We start from the raw sequence: 16,530 nt of genomic DNA on the forward strand, positions 1-16,530 counted from the left end.
CTTTTTTCCCAGCCTGTATGCTAGCCTCAAATGTCATACCCAGCTCCATCACAGCAGTATGCAGGTCCCTGGAGCAGTTGTTAGTGGGTGCAGTGGACTTCACCCAGGTGGACCGAGGCCCATCCCCCCCTACCTGTTACACTTGTGGTGGTAAGTGGGAGCCCTCCAAACTGTCCCCAAAACCCACTGTACCCACATCCAGGTGCCCCCCTTCAGCCATAAGGGCAATGGTAATGGTGTAGAGTTGTGGGGAGTGGGTTTTGGGGGGGATTTGGGGGGCTCAGCACCCAAGGGAAGGGAACTATGGACTTCAGAGGTAGTTAACTTTTTTTTAATTGTTACAAGTGCCCCCTAGGGTGCCCGGTTGGTGTCCTGACGTGAGGGGGGCCAGTGGACTACGAATCCTGGCCCCTCCCACGACCCAATGCCTTGGATTTGTTTGTTTTTGAGCTGGGCGCCCCCTCGTTTCCATTATTATCACTGAAAAACGATACTGCCCAGCTCAAATCCGCACAAATCCGATGCATTTGACTGGCACAAACCGTATTATCAGAAAAAAGATGGACGACCATTTTTTTCGAAAATACGGTTTGTCCCGCCCCTTCACGCACCCGTTCTTGGAGATAGACGCCCATGGAGATGGGTGTTCGCGTTCGATTATGCCCCTCTAACTGTGCCATAAAATATATTTTATTTTCCAGCGCACAGCGCTAACCAGGCAATAATTAGCATTGTACACACGTAGACCATTACCTCCCGGTTAATGCATAAGACCTTACCGCTAGGTCAATGGGTGGCGGTAAAGTCTCAGGCCCAAAATGGACATGCCTCAGTTTTGATTTTGCCACACGTCCATTTTCAGGCAAAAAAAAAAAAAGGCTTTTTGCAGGTGTGCTGAAAAATGAACCTGCACGTTTCCAATACATGCATCTACACCAGTGCAGGCCACTTTTCGGTGCACCTTAGTAAAAGGACCTTTAAGTTTATTCGGTTGGTGCCACTATTCCCACCTAAATACTTTATTTTCTCTTTAAAAACCCACTTTGGCCTACCTTAAACCTTACCTAAACTCATAAAGCATGCATAATCTCAGGCTTAGTCTAAATTTTGCTTCTATTTACAACTTTGCTACTTGATTGTCCGCACTCAGCCACACTTTATATATCCTTGCAGTTCCTATACTACAAACCTTTTCACATATAAGTACATAAGTACATAAGTACATAAGTAGTGCCATACTGGGAAAGACCAAAGGTCCATCTAGCCCAGCATCCTGTCACCGACAGTGGCCAATCCAGGTCAAGGGCACCTGGCACGCTCCCCAAACGTAAAAACATTCCAGACAAGTTATACCTAAAAATGCGGAATTTTTCCAAGTCCATTTAATAGCGGTCTATGGACTTGTCCTTTAGGAATCTATCTAACCCCTTTTTAAACTCCGTCAAGCTAACCGCCCGTACCACGTTCTCCGGCAATGAATTCCAGAGTCTAATTACACGTTGGGTGAAGAAAAATTTTCTCCGATTCGTTTTAAATTTACCACACTGTAGCTTCAACTCATGCCCTCTAGTCCTAGTATTTTTGGATAGCGTGAACAGTCGCTTCACATCCACCCGATCCATTCCACTCATTATTTTATACACTTCTATCATATCTCCCCTCAGCCGTCTCTTCTCCAAGCTGAAAAGCCCTAGCCTTCTCAGCCTCTCTTCATAGGAAAGTCGTCCCATCCCCACTATCATTTTCGTCGCCCTTCGCTGTACCTTTTCCAATTCTACTATATCTTTTTTGAGATACGGAGACCAGTACTGAACACAATACTCCAGGTGCGGTCGCACCATGGAGCGATACAACGGCATTATAACATCCGCACACCTGGACTCCATACCCTTCCTAATAACACCCAACATTCTATTCGCTTTCCTAGCCGCAGCAGCACACTGAGCAGAAGGTTTCAGCGTATCATCGACGACGACACCCAGATCCCTTTCTTGATCCGTAACTCCTAACGCGGAACCTTGCAAGACGTAGCTATAATTCGGGTTCCTCTTACCCACATGCATCACTTTGCACTTGTCAACATTGAACTTCATCTGCCACTTGCACGCCCATTCTCCCAGTCTCGCAAGGTCCTCCTGTAATCGTTCACATTCCTCCTGCGACTTGACGACCCTGAATAATTTTGTGTCATCGGCGAATTTAATTACCTCACTAGTTATTCCCATCTCTAGGTCATTTATAAATACATTAAAAAGCAACGGACCCAGCACAGACCCCTGCGGGACCCCACTAACTACCCTCCTCCACTGAGAATACTGGCCACGCAATCCTACTCTCTATTAGCTACCTATTAGTACCTATTAGCTACTGAAACATGACGCACCCTTCCCAGGTCTATAAGGATATCAGCCATATAAACTAATATACACATATACTGTATAACTCATGCTACACATGATGGTTGTAATGATCAAATGTCTTTGGCCCTATCATGATGCTCATATATCAAGGGATAACCCCTATAGAGGTATGTGTGGCTACAATGCTGGATAGATTAGAAAATACAAAAGAGAGTTACACAATATGTATAGTTAAGCATGATTATTGTAAGTAATATGTCTTTACATTCAGGCTCATTTTCAAAAGAGATGGACATCCATCTTTCAACATAAATCGGAACATGAACATCCATCTCTCAGAGACGTCCAAATCGAAACTGTAACTGAAGTCCGTGACAAGGTCATCCAAATTTCAAGGGGACGTGTCGGAGGCGTGGTGAAGGTGGAACTTGGGCATGCCTAACACTTGGACGTCTTTGAGCCATAATCGAAAAAAGCAGAGACGTCCTAAAGTAAAACTAGGACGTTTTCACCGAGACATGTTTTTTTATTACGAATAAGGCACAAAAAGGTGCCCGAAATGACCAGATGACCACCGGAGGGAATCGGGGATGACCTTTCGTTACTCCCCCAGTGGTCACTAACCCCCTCCCACCCTCAAGAAACATTTTTAAAATATTTTGTGCCAGCCTCTATGCCAGCCTCAGATGTCATACTCAGGTCCATGACAGCACATGCAGGTCCCTGGAGCAGTTTTAGTGGGTGCAGTGCACTTCAGACAGGCGGACCCAGGCTCAACCCCCCCCCTACCTGTTACGTTTGTGGAGGAAACAGCGAGCCCTCCAAAACCCATCACAAACCCACTGTACCCACATCTACGTACCCTGCTTCACCCATAAGGGCTATGGTAATGGTGTACAGTTGGAGGTAGTGGGTTTGTGGGGGGGGGGGGGGCTCAGCACACACGGTAAGGGAGCTATGTACCTGGGAGCAATTTCTGAAGTCCACTGCAGTGCCCCCTAGAGTGCCCAGTTGGTGTCCTGGCAGCGCTGCGTACGTCTAGTAGCGCTATAGAAATGATAAGTAGTAGTAGTAGTAGTATGTCAGGGGGACCAGTGCACTACAGATGCTGGCTCCAGTGAACTACAGATGCTGGGCGTCTTTGGTTTTTAAAATCGCCGAAAGTCAAAGACGTCCATCTTTAAGGACGTCCAAATCCAAGGACATCCTTAGTATTTTCGAAACGAAAGATGGACGTCCATCTTTTTTCGAAAATACAGTTTTCCCTGCCCCCCCCCCCCCCCCACCAGATTTGGATGTTTTACAAACACATCCAAATTCGAACTTGAACGTTTCTTTCAAAAATGCCCCTCAATGTGTTGGTACGTGAGAATGAGTAGGCCTTTTCCCCCTCGATTTTAATGCTGTTCCTGCACCCTATCTGCTGAATTAGAAGAATGCTACTATAAAGCCCAAAACTAAAGGCCGTTTACTAAGGTGTGTTATCATTTTTAACGCACCGACAATTAGTGCGTGCACTGTGTAGGCGCCTACAGGGATACTATAGGTGCTTACATGGTTAACGCGTATACATGGTTAACGTGCATTAAAAATGCTAACATGTCTATAACGCAGCTTAGTAAACAGGGCCCTAATTCAGTTACTGGATTATTCTTTAATAATAAACAACTTTGCACACTTCTATGCCTAAAAATCTGCCTCAACTGCTTCTATATACACCGCTTTGAGTGAATTCCTTCAAAAAGACGGTAAATAAATCCTAATAAATAAATAAATAAAATATCTAAGACTTCCTAATTATCCCTGCCTGGATCTTTGTGATTCTCTGAAAAGCCCTGAATGCCCATACATTCACCACAGCAATTACCTATAACGCCTGGCCATCTAAAAACTGGGTCTTACAATATTCTGCAGCTGACTCCTTCCTATCAAAATCTAGAGTAAACTCAAGATGCTTTTTTGTTTCATCCCTTCTTTGATATACGTGAAAACTTACATAATTTTTGTTTAACAATGTTACTGCCTTATAAATATATTATTTTGCATAATAAATTAAAGATTTCTATTTTACATATACTTATCCTTGTTTCTCTGTGGAATCTTACAATGTTAAGCCAACGGAAAAGTTTTGAGTATATTTAACTGAGGCAAGGTGATGGGCTAGTGTTTTTAGCTTCATGCTCACAGTTTACGCAGACATCACTGTCATAATATGCTTAAAACATTTCCTCTGTCCAAATCTGGATGCTGATGATGCCAAAGAGCAAATCTACATATCCAAAAAGGGATACAGAGGCTCATATATAATTTAATAAAGGTGAAAGTGCTACCTAATTTCTAGCCATGCTAAAGGCAGCCTTAAAAAGCACTTAAGTTTACTCAGCATTTCCAAGACATACCTGGCCTCTGTCTAAGGCAAGCTGTATTTTTTAAACACTGGATGCTATTATTTTTATTTGCCAATCTCTGTGAACATTATTCTGCTGAAAAGTTTTCTAAGTCACAAATGTGGATAAATCAAGCCCATATAAAGTAACAAAAAAAAAAAAAGCACCAGATTTATCTAATCTAATAGAGGGCTTCTTCTACAAAGCTGCACTAGCAATTCCTCTGCGGGAAATAAAAGGAAGCCCATTCAATTCCCAAGGGCTTCCTCTCATTTGCCACGTGGGAATCGCTAGCGCAGCTTCGTAAAAGATGCCCGGAGTGAATAGACAAAAAAGAACAATGATAAAACTTCTAAGAGTCCTTTTACTAAGTTGTGTTAGACACTAACGCATGCCTAGTACAGCAAAAAATAGAGTACCACAGGACATGCTCAGGCATCTTGCGGTACCTTGGAAATCTGCATGTGCTAAATAATTTTTCAAAAAAATTTTTAGCAGGGTATTCCTGTGCTAACGCGAACTAGTTATCAGAAAGATATCAAGCGGTAATTTTTTAAAAAATGGCCACACATTAAAGGCATCTGTTGACTTGCAAAGTTGTCTCTAAATAAATTCCTCCTTACGTAGTACGATATTAAGCTCGCGCTCACTTCAAGAGTGAATTTCAAATTGACAATTTGAAATTCACTCTTGAAGTGAGCGCGAGCTTAATATCGTACTACATAAGGAGGAATTTATTTAGAGACAACTTTGCAAGTCAACAGATGCATTGAATTTGTCTGTATAAGCCTCCTTATCATTCGTGTGACCCCTGACGCAGGTGCACTGGCAACGAAACATGGCCCATGTCGGGTCTTCCTTCAATCAAATTTGGATTATTAAAGGTTTTAACATAAGCACTGTGTCCCTCGTGTTTTTAAAGGCCCTTTGTGCTGTTTTTTTTTTTTGCTTGGACTTTGTTTGTGCTTCGTTCCCTCTCTTTGTTACACACATTAAAGGCAACATTAGCGCATGGCTATTAATGCAAAAAAAAAAAAATAGAAAAAAAGCCTATTTTTACCACAGCTTAATAAAAGGACCCCCTAATTACCACGCAGCATTGAGTCTTCTAAGCAGTTATGTGTTGTTGTACCACAAACTTATGGACCCTTTTACTAAAATGTGCTAAAATCTAGGTTTAATGTGTGGTAACGTGGGATTTTACCATGAGCTATGTTTTGGGGGATTTTTTAAAATATATTTTACTGTAGTTTGGGCACTTTTACCAAGATGCGGTTAAAGAGGGCTGCGGTAGTGTCAGCACGTGTTTCTGTGGCACGCCAAGTCCCCCTTTTACCGCAGCGGGTAAAAGAGTGTTGTTGTTTTGGGTTTTTTAAAAAAAAAAATAAACCTGCACTAATCACAGGGATTGGCGTGCAGCCATTTCCAGGGCAGCCCTTACTGCCACCTATTTAGGTGACGGTAAGGACTCCTGCACTAACCTGGAGGTAACCGGGCAGCGTGCGGCGCTGCCCGATTACCACCAGGTAAGCCCCAGTGCTACAAAAATGCAAAATATTTCTGTAGCGCTGGAAATGGTGCATGCTCCTGCGATAGCTCCGAAGTGGCGCACGGCAAGCCCTATGTAAAAGGGCCCCCTTGCGCATTAAGGGATATGTTTACTAAGGTGCATTAGTGTTTCTAACATGCCTTTCAAAGTTCAGGTGCATTAAACGCTAACGCGCCTATACATCTCTATGGGCGCGTTAGCATTTAACGCATGTAAACCATTTACGCGCGTTAAAAATGCTAATACGCCTGTAGCGCACCTTAGTAAACATAGGCATAACATTATCATTAGTATGTGGTACCTGCCTAGAGTTAATGCGGAAGCACGTACTCCTGCATTAACCTGCTTTACCTAGTTAGCATGAGTTAAGTATCATGCACTAGCTGGTTAACACACCCCTTTGCCAATTTTTTTTTTTAAATCAGTAATGTACGGGTTAGTGCGTGCAAAAGGCAAACTACTGCAAAACACTTTAAAGTGCATTTCTGTGGTAGCCTGTTTGCACACACTAACCACACGTTAAAGGCTTAGCACTCTTTAGTAAAAGGGCCCCTTACAGTCCTGTGTAGTACTCACTTCCTCGCAAGAACAAGCACTGACTACACTTTAGCAAGAAAAGTTTATAAAGTCCCCCAGAGTGCCTTCCGAATGCACCAACTGGATTTGGTTCCTGGGTTCTATGTTTTAATTGAGTTATAAAACCGATAAAACATATCTTTATATTAACAAGTCTATCATATACAAAGTACTATAATAAATAACCCAAGTATAACTTCTGTTATATTAAACTGATCTGCTAAATGCATTCTCCAGGTATCAGAGCCTCTTTTACTAAACCGTGCTAGCGAGTCCCGGCGTGGCAAATGAGAGGAAGCCCACTCAATTCCTATGGGCTTCTTTTCATTTGCCATGTGGGAATCAGCTTTGTAAAAGAAGCCCACAGTTTTTTTTATCTCTAATATTATGCCCTGTGCAAATGATTTGTGACAAATAGTTACATTTCTTTTAGTTCAAATAACTATATACTGTTGTATATCCTATTCAAATAAAAAAAACAATTTAAAGTTGCCATAAAATAAAAATTGTTCACAAATAACTGGTTAAAAATACTGTTTTTAACTATTTACAATAAAATTACTTCCTATGTATGATGCAAGTTACTGTAAATATGTCTACTCATGCTTAATACTGCTGTGTTAGGGGAAGCACTAATATGTCTCCTCTTTCATAATCTGCATGACCCTGCAACTTTTACACTAATCACAATTAAATACTAAAGCCAAAAAATATGCTGCTGCAGCCTATGCTGTATCTATTTTCCTACCACTGCTATGTTCCCTCCCTTATTAGCCATATATTTTACTATGTCTAAAGTTATATTTGAACAATTGAAGGACCTTATTACCCAAACTCTCTAAGTTCAATTAAACTAATATGGGCTTTCAATTATAATGTAGCATACTATGCCATATTTTTGTATTGTAGTTTTGATATTTTTACTGCTGTAATTGTCTATTGCTTATGTTTGACTTATTCTTGTTGTACACTGCCTTGAGTGAATTCCTTCAAAAAGGCGGTAAATAAATCCTAATAGACAGATACATAGATATCTACAATGTATAAACTGCCTCAGAGCAATAGGTACTGTGTAGTTTAACACAGCGCCACAGCACTTTGTCAAGTATCTTGCTCTGATCAGTGCCAAAGTTCTCCTGTATACAACACACACAAAAAACTCATCTGAACTAGAAAATTGCATACCTGTTTGTTCTTCATTAAACAAAAGCTTTGCCTCAAACAATGTACTACTACCTATAATATTCAAGACCTAAAATCTCACACTAGTGAATTACAAAATTGTTTTATTGATACCTGTAGCAATTCTCACAGAAACAAAAAACATAAATTAACAATTATTAAAGCTAATCCTCTCCATAAAAGCACCTTGCAACTAAGCAGAGTCCACTCTAGAAAACCTGAAAGCTGTCCCCACAGCACTATACCACGTCTTCCTTGATGCCAACTGTTCTCCTTTTTAATATGATTTTAAAAGAGAATATTTCTTAAGTTCACTGTAGACTCCTTGTGCACATCTACTTGAAAAAATTTTTAAATGTATAATGTATGTCACAGATAACCTAACCCTAAACAATGACCTGAAAAGGAATAATGTTAAGCTATAATTATCACAATTCACAAGACATCCTTATTAATGCAAAGTTTAAAGCTGCCCCAAAGCACAATTATTTTTTTAAATGCCAAAACATAAGTAAATGAAAATCTAAATGTGCAGGTTTCAAACCCATTTTCACATTAAAAGAAAGTATTCTACATAAATTATTTTGAATAACTGATTTAAAAGAGGAAAAGATTCAGAAAACGGTTTCTAACCCACCCTAGAATAACAATCGCAAAGCCCCCTGCAGTAATACTGAATTGTGAAAATATGGAGAAAAATGTTAATACAGAGAGGCATGCATAAGCTAGACAGGAGGCAGAGACAGAGTTAGAATAACAAGTTGGAGAAGAACAAGAAAAAAAAATGCTGTTGCTGCCACTACTCCAGTAAGGGAGGGGGGTGGGGGGAGAAAGGCAAGAAAAGGTTGCATCCATCATGCCAAGGTTACTAAAGACTTCCTAACCATTCTAACTCCATCACAGCACCTCTGTACAGCGCGCTAAGAACGAATCATTTTAAACAAAACCAACCAAACGAAAACACTATTCTTTCCATGGCTAAGAAAGCCTGCTGCTGCTGTTGCTGCTCCCTGGTGACAAGAGCTGGGGCTGGGGCTGCCCCTGCCTGTAACAGTCTCAGCTCCAGCAAGTTACTTGTCCTCTTCATCCTCTCAGGCAACTTCTCTCCTCCTCTGCAGAACAAGTTAAGCGCTGCTGGACCTCCCCGCATCCCTCCCCCACCCCAGGCAGCAATCAGAAACAGCAGCAGCTGCCCCCCCCCCCCCCCCCCCCCCCGAGATAGAGGATAAGGGATACAGGAGAAAAAGACGTCTATTCCCAAACAGAGCGCACCACACATACATTCACACACACAAATAATCCAGCACACAAAAAAAAGAAAAGAAAAAAAGAGAGATTCCAAAGAGCTGGATACTCCACCCTCAACTGGATTCCCAGGCAAGAACTCTAAGGAAAAGTCTTCATGGAAAAAGCCTTCCTTGGCTTCTGGAGCCTCCCTCTTACTTTTCTCTAAAAATATTTCTTTCACAGGAAAAAAAAAACTGCTAGGTTGTTTCCTTTTTTCCCCTTGTTCTGTCCCTTCTTTATTATTATTATTGCAGTCTGTCCAAGTCTCGTGAGCTTATTTTTCCAAGAATCCTCTTTCAGAGGAGGGAAAAAGAAGAATAACAAAATTGATAATAATAAAGATAAAACAAATTTAAAAAAAATAACAGAAAGAGAGAAACTGTGATACAAAAACAAGAACTCTTCTTCAATCTCATTCACCCCGGGCCGCAGCACTCTATGCGGAATCCCTCCGCGCACAGTCACTCTCCGGCTGGGGGGCGGGCGGGCGGACGCGCGCGCGCGCGCGGCGAACACGAACAGGACAGGGCGAGTAGCAGGGAGGGAGAGAACGGAGCGTTACGGGTCGGCGCGCGACCCGAAAACCAAGGAGAGCCAGGGCGCGCGCGTGCGAGCCTACCAGCAAACTGTGCGGCGAGAGCGAGCTCCTGCGCGCGAGAGAGGTGGTGCGAGGGAACGCGCCGGCGCGTGCGTCACAATCCCACCCGAACCGTATATTATATGGGTATATGTATATACATATATCTGTATATGTATATATATCTATATATAATACATAAAAAAATATGTATACATATATAGGAGGGAGATGAGGGGGCGCGCACGCATAGAACAGGGTACGAGCCCGGGAGAGACACTGACAGAGTAAAGCCAAGAGGCACTTTGGCTTTCAAGCGGGGGAGGGGGAGTGGAGGGGAAAGTTGAGGAGGAGGGAGATATTAACGGATCGCAAAAGATGCTCCTTCAATTTAACACCCACCCACCAGAATCCCTCCTGTAGTGTGAGGAAGAGGGGAGCCGAGGGGCCCGGAGGGGAAGAAAACGACGGTCCTCAAGACCGAACTACTTGACGTGTCAGTGCGGCGAATTTATTTCACTTTGCCTAAGGAACGGGGTGCGCTGCGGCTCCCATTGCCTAGGGAAAAAAACCCGGATGTAAAGTGAGTGAAACTAAAGTAGAGTGAAGTAGGGCAGCAAACTCTAGTGGAGCAGCGGCAGCAAAGAGGCTTGCAAAGCATGCAGTGATGGGGAGGAAGGGGAGGAGAAAGCAAGCCGTGAGCAGGACGTGCAAATCCTGCAACGGACAGAAACCTGCAGGCCCAGAAATTAAAAAAAAAAAAAAAAGAGGCAACATACTCAAGGCTTGCAGTTTGAGACACGGGGTAGAAATAAAAGCATGCGAAGCGCATAATTGTGCCAATCGGGAAAAAAAGGGGAACCTGGACAAAATACGCTTTTCTGTACTTTGGACAAATTGGGAAATAGAGCTATTCTTGTAATCTAACAGGGAGTAAAGAGAACATCGAAAAGAACTCACACGTACGCTTCCTGCAGCCTGAGAAGGAATGACGGGGAGTCTGAAACAATGCAGTTCTTGCTGTCCCAGTGGAAATAATAATAATACAAAATAAATCCTGCCGTAGCAGATTCTACTTCAATGAATAGAAGTATCAGTAGGTCCCGATAGGGTTTGTTTTTCCCCAGTGGATAGTAAGAGCTTCAGTAAACATTGATTTGGACTTTATACATTTTCTGTTAACATGATTTCTTGTGCCAAAACATGCAAAATTTAAAAATGCATGGTTTAACTTCTAAAAAGTAATCTATATTCTAGAAATATGGTGAAAGGGAGGGAAGAGACCCCCCCCCCCCCCCTTCTTGTCCCCGCAGAAGCAGGAGGGCCCAGCAAAAAGAAAGGCCAAGCAGAGACCCCAGCAGAACGCAGATCCACGCATAATACAAAAAGATGAAATTAGGAAACGATAATAAAACTGAACTGTAAAGGCAAAGAGACCAGCTATAGAAGAGATTTTAAAATGAGCCAATAGAAATGAAATAACAATGGAGGGAAAGCTTAGTGGTTACAGTAGCAGGCTGAAAGCAAGGGAAACCCAGATTCACATCCACTTATGGCACTCCTTGTTCTTTGACCTCTACCCTCGTTGCCCATGCACAGACAGAGGGTAATACTTTAAAAAGGTGCCAACATGCAAGTATATGACCAGAATACGGTTACCAGTATAAATAAATTCTAATAAATATATACCAGCTGATACAACTTGAAAAATCCAAGTTCAGTCAAATTGACATTGGCTGAGCAGTTCACAAAAGAATAAAACTAAGGAATAGTTCGATTTGTATGCAAGGGGGACATAACAATCATTTGTTTACTATGGTTTATGGATTTAAACCCAATATGAAGACAATTTGTTTTTAGGGCTCAGTTTGTTATAGGCATGCATCATTATTTTTCTTTTTTTATTGCTAGGCAGTCTGGCCAATTGTTAGTGTTTTATTTTGTTGGATTTAAAATTGATTATATATGTAAGGGGCCCTTTTACAAAGGCGTGCCTAAAAGTGGCCTGCGCCAGTTTAGGCACGTGTATTGGATGCGCGCAGATCCATTTGCTCAGCGCACCTGGGAAAAAAGCCATTTTTCTTTTGTGCCGGAAAATAGACGTTCGGCAAAATTAAAACCAACGCGCATCCATTTTTGGGCTGAGACCTTACCACCACCCATTGACTTAGCGGTAAGGTCTCACGTGCTAACCGGGTGGTAAGTGGCCAGCACGTGTAAACTGTCGATTACCGCCAGGTAAGCGCCACATGGCAGAAAATAGAACATATTTTCTACCGCGTATTTTGGGCGCACGTTAAAAATGGAATTACCGCCCGGGGCATGTAGTAGCCGGTCGGTAGTGCCAATTTGACGCGTGTTGGACACGCATAGGTGCCTGTGTGCCTTTGTAAAAGGGCCCCAATCCAAAAATTATGGATAGTTACAGACGTTACTACATCTACTCAAGAAAAACAGAAAAGCTTTCTGGACATGAGAGAAGAAATAAAGGTCCTGGAGGCTACTTTCTTCCTAGCTTATCCCTGTAAATGTATAGTGATTAACTAACTCCTACGAGTACCCTTAATTTCAGTCCAGTCACTGTATAGTAACCAATTATTAATGCAACTGCGATACACTTTAACACATTTATTTCACTTTATCAATGTTATCATATAATGTGTTTCATTTCACAAAATTCTGCATTCTCTCAGTCTCACACCACATACATTCCTTCTACCCTAAATTCCAAAATTGATCACTTGATACAGGAATATTACAATCCTCCTGGATATATTGTCATTTGTATCGCCATACTTTATATACATCCATTTGAGTATGACTCAATAGATCTTGTGAGCCAACTTCGAAACGTTCATTTCAGTTCACAGTGGTTGTACAAGCTAAACTCAAATGAGATGGTACATTGTGATTCTCAATCTCTAGTATCAAGGTCCTTCTTTGGAAAGTTTCTTGCTTTTTAGTTTTCAACGTACAATTAGGACCCAACGTGATCTTCCACCATAGTACTGGTGCTGATTATCTTCAGGACTATGGCGGAGATCTCGTTGCCCGCTTAAGAGTCCTAGTTACTAAGCCCATATATACAAAAGGGAAGAAAACCTGTGGAGGCGAATCATAGGAAGGATGTACAAATCCGGAACTGAGACCTCTGCATCGGGAAGTCTCAAGTTATGCTGGTATTTTAGAATAGGATCTGCTGACATCAAGCCTGTTCTAAAATACAAGGGGAGATGGACATTCATGTACTGGCTACATGCGGCAGGAGCATCCATTTAATAGTCAGAGAGATTTGTAGTATCAAGAGGTCAACATGAGCACCTAGATGTTTATGTTATGAAATCATAGTTAAATGTTTATGTGCTGGAACATAAACCTTTCTGTCAGCCAGTTTAGAAACATAAACATGTATTTTTTCCTGAAGCTATCAGAGAGGGTGGGTATCACTTGCTGGTTTCACTTTCAGTAAAGACAGCAAACATTTCAAAATTAAAGGGACGATCTCTCAATTGGAGCACTTTTCTGAAACCTACACATTCCAGGGAGCAGGTGTAAATCCCAGTGTCTATCTCTGTGGACATAAGGACCACATGTTTATGCTATAGGCTTGACCAAGAGCAAAAGAGTAGAGGCTGGCCGAAGGACAATCCAACACAGAAAATGGTGCTTTAGAAGATACTTTATTTGCTGCTTGGACACAAGGACCTGGCATTCCATGTTTCAGCATCAAAGAATGCCTGTCTCAGGGGTCACAATAGTGTTCAGAATACACAACTGGGAAACCAAGGAAGCCACAAGGCAATCAGCTCGGAAGACAATGCCGACCAAGCACCATTACGACCCCTGAGGCAGCATTCTTTGACACTGAAACACGGACCGTGTCAGGTACTTTCAGGCTTATTTTCAAAAGTGATCGCCGGCTATTTCCCGACATAAATCAGGAGATGGCTGGCGATCTCTCAAAAGCGGTGAAATCGGTATAATCGAAAGCGGCTTTTTTGACAGCATCGCTGCTTTCCCGTCGCTTCACCAGCGAAAGTTCAAGGGGGCGTGTCGGTGGTGTAGCGAAGGCAGGACATGGGCATGGCTAACAGATGGCCGGCTTTTGCGGATAATGGGAAAAAAAGCGGTGTTCATCAGTATTTCGCCGGGTTTACTTGGTCCTTTTATTTTCACGCCCAAGCCTCAAAAAAGTGCCCCAACTGACCAGATGACCACTGGAGGGAATGGCGGATGACCTCCCCGTAGTCCCCCAGTGGTTACCAACCCCCTCCCACACTAAAAACATAAAAATAAAAACTTTTTTGCCAGCCTCTATGCCAGCCTCAAATGTCATACCCAGCTCCCTGACAGCAGTATGCAAGTCCCTGGAGCAGTCTTTAATGCGTGCGGTGCACTTCAGGCAGGCAGACCCACGTCCATCCCCCCGCCCCCCACACCTGTTACACTTGTGATGGTTAATGTTAAGCACTCCAAACCCCCCCCAAAACCCACTCACCCATAAGGGCTATGGTAATGGTGTAGAGTTGTGGGGAGTGGGTTTGGGGGGGGATTTGGGGGGCTCAGCACCCAAGGTAAGAGAGCTATGCACCTGGGAGCTATTTATGTATTTTTAAAACATTTTTAGAAGTGCCCCCTAGGGTGCCCGGTTGGTGTCCTGGCATGTCAGGGGGACCAGTGCACTACAAATGCTGGCTCCTCCCATGACCAAATGCCTTGGATTTCGCCGGGTTTGAGATGGCCAGCATTTTTTTCCATTATCGCTGAAAAACAAAACCGGCCATCTCAAACCCGGCGAACTCTGGTATTTGGCCGGGCTAAACCGTATTATTGAAAAAAAAAGATGGTGGCCATCTTTTTCCATAATACGGTTACGGCCAGCTATTGCGCCGCCGCCAAAATAGATTGCCGGCGACGTTCGATTATGCCCCTCTTTGTGTCCAAGCAGCGAATAAAGCACCGTCTTCTGTGTTGGATTGTCCTTTGGCCAGCATCTACTCTTGTTCTTGTACTCTACATGTAGAGGTTCTTCCTGTTTTCAATGCCTGTGCATAGGCCTGCCCAAAACATGCCCAGAGGTGTAGCTAGGTGGGGCACCAGGGGAACAACTACTCCCCCCAAACGGACTTCCGACAGCGCTGAGGCCAATTTTTCAGTTAGTCTGTCGCGCCTACAGGTTGTGCACATGTGCCTACGCAGTCCGTTCTCCGCTCCCTCTGGCGTCCCAACCTGGCTACACTTCTGAACCTGTCCTGACCTGTTTTCCAGTTTAGATGTGTATATCCCAGCTTTGTAAAATTGGGGTGCAGACATTTATGCAGTTTAAACGTAGACATCCCATTTTATGCAGGTTTAAAATCCGGGTACCACTTCTAATATAAGCTCTTTAGTAAATAGGCCCTTTAGATTGTAAAAGCCCTGGGGTCAAGGGCCTACCTACTATACCTGAAATGCAGCTTAGAATTATAAAGGGAAATAATTAAATCAAAATCCAAATTAAACCAATATTAGAAAATATAGAATGAATATCTGACCATGAAAGTAAAGGAAAGACCAAAATCAAGGTATGAAAAAAATCCATAAGGGAAAGTTAATACAAGCATAGGTGAAGGGGGTGTTACACAAAGAGGTGTATTTTCAAAGCACTTAGACTTCCAAAGTTACAAAGAGGGGCATTTTCAATATGACATCTAAGTCCAACTTTGGACATTTTGCACAAAACATCCAAAATCCGAATAGGAAAGATGTCATTTTCGAAAAAGAAAAATATCTACCTTTTTATTTTTTTTAAATACTGTTTGAACAAGGTTTTGTGATTTGGATGTTTAGTTTTTTTGGTCCTTTTTAAAAAAAAAAACCAAGAATGAATAAGTGCAAAACGTAGAGATTCATTCCTTTGGGAGTAGGAGAAGCCAGCATTTTTAGTAGACTGGTCCCCCGACATCCCAGGAGAGCAATGGGGCACCATAGAGGGCACTTCAATAAAAATGCTCCTAGGTACACATTTCATCTTTGCTCCCTTATCTTGTCCCCCAAGCCCTCCAAAACCCACTAACCCCCACTGTACACCACTACAATAGCCCTTATGGGTGAAGGGGGCACATATATGTGGGTACAGTAGGAGATTGGTGGCTTTGGGAGGGGTCACAGTTTGCACCACAAGTGTGATAGGTAGAGGGAGACAGTGACTTGGGTCCCCTACTGTGCACGGCACCCGACCACTACTCCAGGGACCTGCAAGCTGCTCTAATAGACCTGACTTTAACAGCTGCAGCTGTCATAAAGGCTAGTAAGTCATATTTTTATTCACATTTTGGGGGGGTGGGAGGGGGTCAATAACCACTAGGGGGTATTGGGGGGGTCAGGTCACTCCTAATTCCCTCCAGTGGTCATCTGGTCATTTAGGGCACCTTTTTGTGCCTTATTTGTTATTAAAACAGGTCTAGCTCAAAACATCTTTTTGTAGTCCTGGACGGTTTTGTTTTGTTCCATTATGGCTGAAAAATGTGTAAGTCTTAGGAACACCCACATCCCGCCCTTATCACACCCCTGACACACCCCCTTGAGATTTAGACACACTGCAGATGAACAGCATAGAAAAGCATCTGAAAA

General features: G+C 42.8%; 1 protein-coding gene across 3 annotated transcripts in view; it reads right to left on the bottom strand.

Moving 5' to 3' along the window:
• PHF21A (PHD finger protein 21A) overlaps positions 1-9,759 on the bottom strand; it is a 364,795-nt gene extending 355,036 nt beyond the window's left edge. For all 3 annotated transcript variants that reach the window (XM_030200848.1, XM_030200845.1, XM_030200847.1), the window contains exon 1: positions 9,414-9,759. The gene's annotated coding sequence lies outside the window, so the exon portion shown is untranslated. The remainder of the gene's footprint in view (positions 1-9,413) is intronic.
• Between the last annotated feature and the right edge of the window lie 6,771 nt (positions 9,760-16,530).

This window comes from Microcaecilia unicolor, chromosome 4 (genome assembly GCF_901765095.1).
Source record: "Microcaecilia unicolor chromosome 4, aMicUni1.1, whole genome shotgun sequence".
NCBI lineage: Eukaryota > Metazoa > Chordata > Amphibia > Gymnophiona > Siphonopidae > Microcaecilia > Microcaecilia unicolor.